The following is an 8,278-nucleotide window of genomic DNA, read 5'->3' as shown; positions in this document are numbered from 1 at the left end:
AGCTGTCGACGAGGCCAAAGTCATCCATATATTCCCCTATTACTTTAGTAGATTGTAATCGCCTACATGTTGTATTATTAGAACGGTCAATTAATGGATTTAAGACTGTGTTAAAGTCTCCTCCAATAATAATAGTAGAGTTCGCTGCTAAATCAAACAGCTGAGAGAAAAATTCATGGAAAAAGGCCGGATCATCATTATTAGGGGCATATAAATTACCAAGTGTATATATTTTATTAAATATAGTCACCTGAATAATAATGTATCGGCCCTCTGGGTCTGTTATTGTATTATTTAAAGTAAAGAGTAAATTCTTATGTATGAGTATACAGACTCCTCTTTGTCTACTGTTATAAGGGGCAGAGTACGCTTGGCTAAAATTCTTATCAATAAATAATTTTTCTTCAGATTTTTGTTGGTGGGTTTCTTGTAGGAGGCAAATATCTGCTTTTAATTTTAAGAGATGGTCTAAAGTTTTTATTCTTTTTGCTTCTGAGCGAGCGCCACAAACATTCCAGGAATCCAGAACTAATTTATGCATACAAACAATATAGACTCAGTCCTGTGTATATATCTGCATAGGCCATTTGTCAATATTAGTATGTTATAGGATAGAATCAAAGTGGTTAGGTGGTTTATGTCATTTGTGTAAAATATGAGGTGACGAGTAAGTAAATATAACAGTGAAAAAACAGGTAGGGAGGTAAAAGTAAAGGAAGTTAACGGGGGATTAAACATAAAAATACACCAGTAACTGGTAACCTAAGCGAGATTTTTTGTTTAAATATACAGTACTTTAGATATAGTTATGTATTTAATAATATATTTAAAATATCGCCTAAACATAATGAGTATTCATATTTAAGGTTTTATAACCACATATACAGTATATGTATACATCTAATAATCAAACAAAGTTTAGTTCCACCAATGCCATTTAGAACAGCCAGGGAGTGGAGTTGGGGTTCCGGAATAGTTGGCCATCGATGTATAGTTTATCGACGACCATCGCAGTCCGTTTACCCTCCTGCCTATTTTGTTTCATTATAGGAAACAGTACCTTTCGCCGCTCATTAATCTCTCTCGGGAATTGGTCGTTCATTCCAAATGAGGTCCCTTTAAGCTCCCGTCCTTTACTTTTAACAAATTCTTTCTGTTTAAAATGCTCAAACTTGCCGATAATAGGACGGGGTCTGTTGCCCCTAGGGGCTCCAAGCCGATGTACCCGGTGAAAAGAGATGTTATTTACCGACTCCTGAGGAATTTTTAACGACGTCGTCATAATTTTTTTTATCTCAACCTCTGGATTGTCAGAGGTATTCTCGGATATTCCTGAGAATATTAAATTCTCCCGCATGCTACGGGATTGAATATCCAGAACAGTTTCTTTTAGCGTTTTATTTTCCTTTTTAACGGTTTCTAACTCGGCTGAAACAGTCACGAGTGTAGAGTGTAACTCGGCATTGTCTCGTTGGAGATCACTTACCTGTTGGCTGAAGAATTCCATGCTTACCTTTAATTCTTTGGACCGATTTTCCAAAGCTGCTCAGCACACACCTTCCTCCTCTCCTTCTTTGACCAACAGTAGTCCAGTTTCCACCGGCACCCTGTAGGTCAACAGCACCGATGGCGGTCGTTGTTAACCCGGGCCCTGACCGATCCGGTATTCAATATTATTATATATTTGATTCGCATGTTTGATCTGGCCAAAGTTTCACATTAACCCGGGCCCTGACCGATCCGGTATTCAATATTATTATATATTTGATTTGCATGTTTGATCTGGCCAAAGTTTCACGTTGGATGCCCTTCCTGACACAACCCTCTGTATTTATTCGTGCATGGGACCGGCACAAGAAGACACTGGCTTGTGCCCCCGACTACATTGACTGTCAACTCAGTGACAGTGTGCATGTGAGCGTAAAAGGTTGTTTATCTCCATGTGCCCTTCAACTGACTGTCGGCCATTTCAGATTGTAGCGCCTGAAGGCAGCTGGGATAGACTCCACCACCCCATGATCCTGAACAGGATAAGCGGTGTTGCAAATGGAGTCGTGTTTAGAGACTGAAAATGTCTTTTTGGAGGACATACAAACTGCTGAAAAAGCCTTGAGCATTTTGTAGGTCGACTTATTTGACTTTTTCCCCAACCTTGAAGGCATTGTGGTGGGGTCTGTACCCCTTGTTGCTCCCCGAGAGCAACCACCACCGCCCGGGTAAATTCTTAGAAATCCCCCGGTCTGGGTGGAGACACCGTCTTCGCCCTACAACTCCCCTCCAATTTTAATGCACCACACAACTGGGGGGCAGGTGTGTCAGGGTGGGGTGCCATCGGTTGGGGCAGACCGCAGTATAGAGCAGTGCTGCGATCCCTTGTCCGTGTCCCGCCGCGCCACCGTGCCCCCCTATTTATTTTTTTAATGCACCACATACACTCACTGACATGACTGGGAGGCAGGTGGATCGGCGCATGGGGATATAATTTCCCTCTGCGTAACTCACCTGCTCCCAATTTTAATGCACCACACACACACACTTGTATAGTGTGAGTGGGGTCACATTCACGGTGTAGGGGTAGAGTTCGCCAGTCGGCGAGCTGGCGAACTCAGTAACAGGGTTAGCTTTCACTAAGAACGCTGGAGTGATGACCGGGGCCTTTCCCCGCTGGGCCTGGGGTTCGGGGGTGCCGCCCGTCCCCTGGTGCCCCCATCTCCCCTTCTGCCCCCGGTGTTCCATCCCTCCACGCGGTGGGAGGTGGGGTGGGCGCGGGTGCCCTCTCCGCTCCGCTGTCTGGCCCCTCTTCGGCGCCGATGCCTGGGTACGGGGGGTCCCCAGGGTTTGGGGGTCGGGGGCTGGCGGTTGGTGGGGTCAGGGGGGCGGTGGCTTGGTTGGGGGGGTGTCTGGGGGCGGTTGGGGCTGGGTTGGGGTGGATGGCGGGCGGGTCGTGGGGGGAGCGGAAGCTGTGGACCGGTGGGGTGCCTGTCGTGTTGGGGTGCCTACTGCTGCGCTACTGGCTCCTGGGTTTGCTCTCCGGCCGGTGGCCCCTACGGGGCCCAGGGGTTGTCCCTTGGCGCTGCCGTGGCCTGGAGGGCCCTGAGGTGTTGCACTTGATCTGTCCTGGCAGGGGTCAACGGCTCCCCTCTTTGGTGGAGATTTTCATGCATGCCAGATCCACCACACCAGCATCCATCGTAACTCAAACACAATCTGCTTCTTCCTCTGGTCGTTGAATCGGTGGAGGCTGGTGTCTGTGGATCTCACTCTGCTTCATCTGTCCTTCCTTCCTTTCCTCAGTCTCTCCTTTGGTCTCTTGAGGTCTCCCTAATTTGTTGGAATTTAGATGTTTCTGGGGTTGGTGTAAGACTCTGGTTGGTAACCCGGTGGGTAATAGGTAATGTCTGGTCGGTGCTGGATTTCACTTTCCTTTCTTTTATTTGATCCTTCCTCGGGTCTCCTGACAACTTCATGACTCTAGCTGGATTCTGAAGTATTCGGTTTAGGTGAACGGTATGGGATTTTTAATAGGTTTTAGGTGAACCAATGAATACACACACTCACACACGCACGCACACATGCACACACACACACACACACACACACGCACATGCACATACAAAATTAAAATTAATTAAAAAAAATATAATTTTTAAAAGAGAGCAATGATGATGACATGTCAAATCGGTAAAATTACCGAATGAACAATACTGAGCTCTCCAGAAAGAAAAAAAAAAATAAAAAAATCCCCCGGTCTACTGGAGGTCCTCCTGGAGGGCTCCAGAAGGCCGAGGGCTGCCTCCTTGGTACCCGTGCAGCAAACCAGGGTCCTGGGGAAGCAACTGACCGCTCTTTGTAGTTGTAAGTGCCCCTGCAAGTCATCCATGGAAGCGTAAAAGTGCAAATTTTTTACCCGGTGAACGCTCCAGCGACAAGCAGGGCTTCGACGCGCTGGGGCTCGCTCCGCAGGCCGGAGAACGCTCCAGGTGACACGGATCCGTGCCAGCAGGCGAAATGCTTAAGAGCATGCCGGGCAGAGAGCGCCTTTTTGGGCTGGCTGCAGCAATTCACGAAGCCTGGGTACTGCTTATCCACTGACAGGTGATTTTAGCTTCTTAAAGATTTCGTTTCTGTGGCTTCAGACACTAAACGTTTTGTTATTGTTGTTTTCTTTTTACGTTTAGTGTAAGGAAAACGTGTCAAAACAGTAAACCCCAACGATCTCCGCCCCAGGTCCTAAAAGCTTCCACAATATGTTTTGTTATTGTAAGTTACATGAATAAAGTTGTTAAAAGACAAGTGAAGCTTTTTAAAAATATATATGTATTTGTATTTATTTAGTTTTTTATCCTCTACGCTCCTTTATGATGTACTCACTCTTTGTGTGTTTACATGTTTGGTTTATTAAAAAAAGAAGAAAAGTCTGCGCTGACAGTCCGTGCTTGCGTGACGTAATGTGGAAGTGACGTCGAGACGAGCAGTATTTCTCTAACTACTGCCGCCTAGAGGCTTGTAAATTAGTTTATAAACGCACTTCTCCGTTTGTGTGCATTTTTGTGGCTGTGTTTTATTTTAAACAAAGAGGCAATGTGGACAGACTTTTTTTTTTCTACAGAGGGGGGAAATATTTGTTTTTAAAATACCCGGCTACGTGTAGAAAGGGCCTGAGTTTCTCAGCCAATGACATGATCAGCTAAACTGGCCGAGGTTTGACCTTTGACACGACTGATGACAAATTATCATGTCAAAGTCAAGACGGTGAGGACATCTGCTGTTATAGCACAGATTAATGTTCACTAACAGTGTTACCACAACTTTTAATAATAATGTTCTAATGACGTTCAGCTAAATTGTCAACGTGGGGGTGGGGCTAATTGTGTTTGGCCAAACCTCTAGATTAATTGTCAAGTGTAAATTGGTAGTGGTTTGGTGGCTACATTACGCATTGATAAAATCACGGATTAGCGATATACTGTAAATGTTATAATTGACACTACTTGATGGCTCAGTGAAGAAGTCAAATTTTAAAAATAATTTACAAGTTAGGTGTGTGTGTGTGTGTGGGGGGGGGGGGTCATAGTTGTAATGCTGAGTGAACAACAACATAACAAGCATAATAAACAATGAATAGAAAAAGGTAGTCTTAAAAAAATCTATAATGAGATAATGAAGTCAACATGGTGTGAAGGTGCCCTTGTTTTATTCTAGATACAAGCCCTACATTGTTGTGAATTGTAGAAATGGAACAGTGGGGGAGCTGGCAGGTTATAACCATGGGTCCCAAGATGCTACCACTGGTCACAGTTTAAACAAACACATACAAAACACAGGAGCCAACAGTGGTGGCAGCGACATACACACGCACGCGCACACACTTACTGAGTTCTGTAATGCTGCCCACAGAGGTGGCATGCAGGGCTTGTTCCAACATCCGCAGCTCCATCTGAATATATGCGTCTTCCTGGCTCTCCAAAAATTGCTCAGGAAACTTTTTAAAAGGCTTAATATGGGCTGGCAAATGACATCTCTTTTACACACAAACACACACACACACACACATTCATCCATATTCATCATTAGGCCCTTACTGTTCATTGAGGTTGTTAAAAAACACTATTCGTCAAAAGCTATAGCTGGATATTATGGCGATTATTTTTTTAAATTGTAATTAATTGCATAACTTCAATAATTAACTCATGATTAATTACAAATTTTAGATCATGTTCTAAATGTACTATAAAATGTAAAATAAAATATTTGTTTTCAATTGTTCATACTCTTGTTCACATAAAAGTGGAAATAATATTTTAAACTAATAGAAATATGGCTGCATCTTTTAGTCATTGATACAGTAATTTCATAATAATTCATCAAATTGAGTTAAAACTGTACTGTAAAAAACAAGTGTGATATTGATATAAAAAAAATAAAAACTTTTCCAGAACTCTGCTGCTCGCATTATTACAAGGACCCCTTCTATGCACCACAGTACTCCAGTCCTGCAAAAATTTCATTGGATTCCTATCCGTTACAGCATCCAGTACAAAATACTGATTTGCACTTTTAAGCCATAAATAATCTTGCTCACCACAGCGAGTTGACATAAACATAGAGGAAACTCTGCGTTTTCGGTTTCAGGACAGCAGATTTGAGGTAGTTATATCAACGCAGAGTAGTTTCACCTGGCGTTACCACTACACTAAAAAGTCCATATAAATGGAGCCCCGATTTGTCGAGACACCATGGCAACGGGGAAGCGCAGAGCACAGCTCCGCCCTCTGCTTCCGTGTTTTTCTTACCCCTCTCAACTGAAAATCTTAATTCGATCATATGGGGAATTTGAACATGTCTTTAGAAAAAAAGTGATGGACTGTGATGTGAAACAGTACCACTCAAAAAGATATCTGTCCAGAAATGCCAGCATATCTATGCGCGGTCTGATAACAATCTCACAACAGATATTTAATTTGTTTTGTTTCATTTTGTTTTTTTGCTGTGTATCTGCACAATTGTGCATCCACTAAAACCACACCTTGAAAAAAACATTTAAGACCATTACGCTGAAAAAATTATTTGTTTTCATTATTAATAAATCTTAAACAGCCAGAGGATTATGACATGTCTCTATTATGACCATTTTTTCAATATACAGTAAAGAGATACAGCAGGGATGGGTAAAATGTCAGCACACACGTGCACACTCAGAGATCATGATTAACCCCAAACTCCCCCCTCCCCATGTCACATTGACAACTTTAATTATTCAATTGTGCAAGCTGTCTAAATTTTGTTTAACTGATTTCAAGCCGAAAAGAGTACATCACCCCCTTTTTCTGCTGACACCAAAAATAAAATTGATAGATGTCCCGTTTGTGAGATATATTGCATGAAAAGTGTGACAGGCGCAAGCCAACCACTATGATGCCCAGCTGACCATACGGACCGACCCAAAACCAGCAGCACCGTTGAAATTGCATAGCTGTTCTACAACGCCACCTTCTGGTATATTGGGGTAACTACCACAGGACAACCAACAGTAGCATCCGGTGGCACCAACAATAATAGGCCTATGTGATTTATATTACATTTTGTTTTTGTTATTGCTGTAATTAATAAACCGTCATCATCATCATTGTATGTACACAAATCACATTTATACCTACAGACCAAACCGGAATTCTGACTTTTCTGTATTTCAAAGAGAAACTTCTAATGATGTTTAATATATCAGGCCTCATTGCTACCAGGAGAACAGTGAACCCTTACATGAAATTTTAGGAGTGCAATGTAAATTGACTTGCAAAGCAGATACAAACCCAATTCCCAAAAAGTTGGGACACTATACAAATTGTGAATGAAAACTGAATGCAATTATGTGGAAGTGCCAAATTTTAATATTTTATTCAGAATAGAACATAGAGAACAGGTCAGAAGTTTAAACTGAGAAAATGTATCATTTTAAGAGAAAACTATGTTCATTTTAAATTCCATGGTGTCAACAAATCTAAAAGTAAGTTGGGACAAGGCAATTTTCACCACTATGAGGCATCTTACAACCATCCACCTTCTTCTTACAACAATCTGCAAACGTCTGGGGATCGAGGAGACAAGTTTCTCAAGTTTAGAAATAGGAATGCTGTCCCATTCTTGTCTAACACGCGTCTCTATCTGTTGAACTGTCTTGGGCTTTCTTTGCTGCACCTTCCCCTTTATGATGCGCCAAATGTGCTCTATAAGTGAAAGAAGTGGACTGCAGGCTGGTCATTTCAATACCCGGATCCTTTTCCTACGTAGCCATGATGTTGTAATTGGTGCTGCATGTGGTCTGGCATTATCGTGTTGAGAAATGCAAGATCTTCTCTGAAAGTGACAAAGCCTGGATGGGAGCATATGTTGTTCTCGAATCTGAATATACCTTTCTGCATTGACGATGCCTTTCCAGATGCGGAAGCTGCCAATGCCACACACACTCATGCAACCCTATACCATCACAGATGCAGGCTTATAAACTGAGTGCTGATAACAACTTGGGTTGTCCTTGTACTATTTAGTCTGTATAATATAGCACCCCAGGTTTCTACAAAGAACTTCGAATCGTGATTCGTCTGACCACAAAACAGGTTTTCACTTTACCACACTCAATTTTAAATGACCCCTGGCCCAGAGAAACGCCTGCGCTTCTTGGTCTGCTTTAGAAATGCCTTCTTCTTTGTACTGTAGAGTTTCATCTCGCAAAGGCGGCTGGTACAGTGGATTGTGTTCACCCACAATGTTTTCTGGAAGT

This window comes from Vanacampus margaritifer, chromosome 4 (genome assembly GCF_051991255.1).
Source record: "Vanacampus margaritifer isolate UIUO_Vmar chromosome 4, RoL_Vmar_1.0, whole genome shotgun sequence".
Classification (NCBI taxonomy): domain Eukaryota; kingdom Metazoa; phylum Chordata; class Actinopteri; order Syngnathiformes; family Syngnathidae; genus Vanacampus; species Vanacampus margaritifer.
This window is presented reverse-complemented; position numbering follows the sequence as displayed.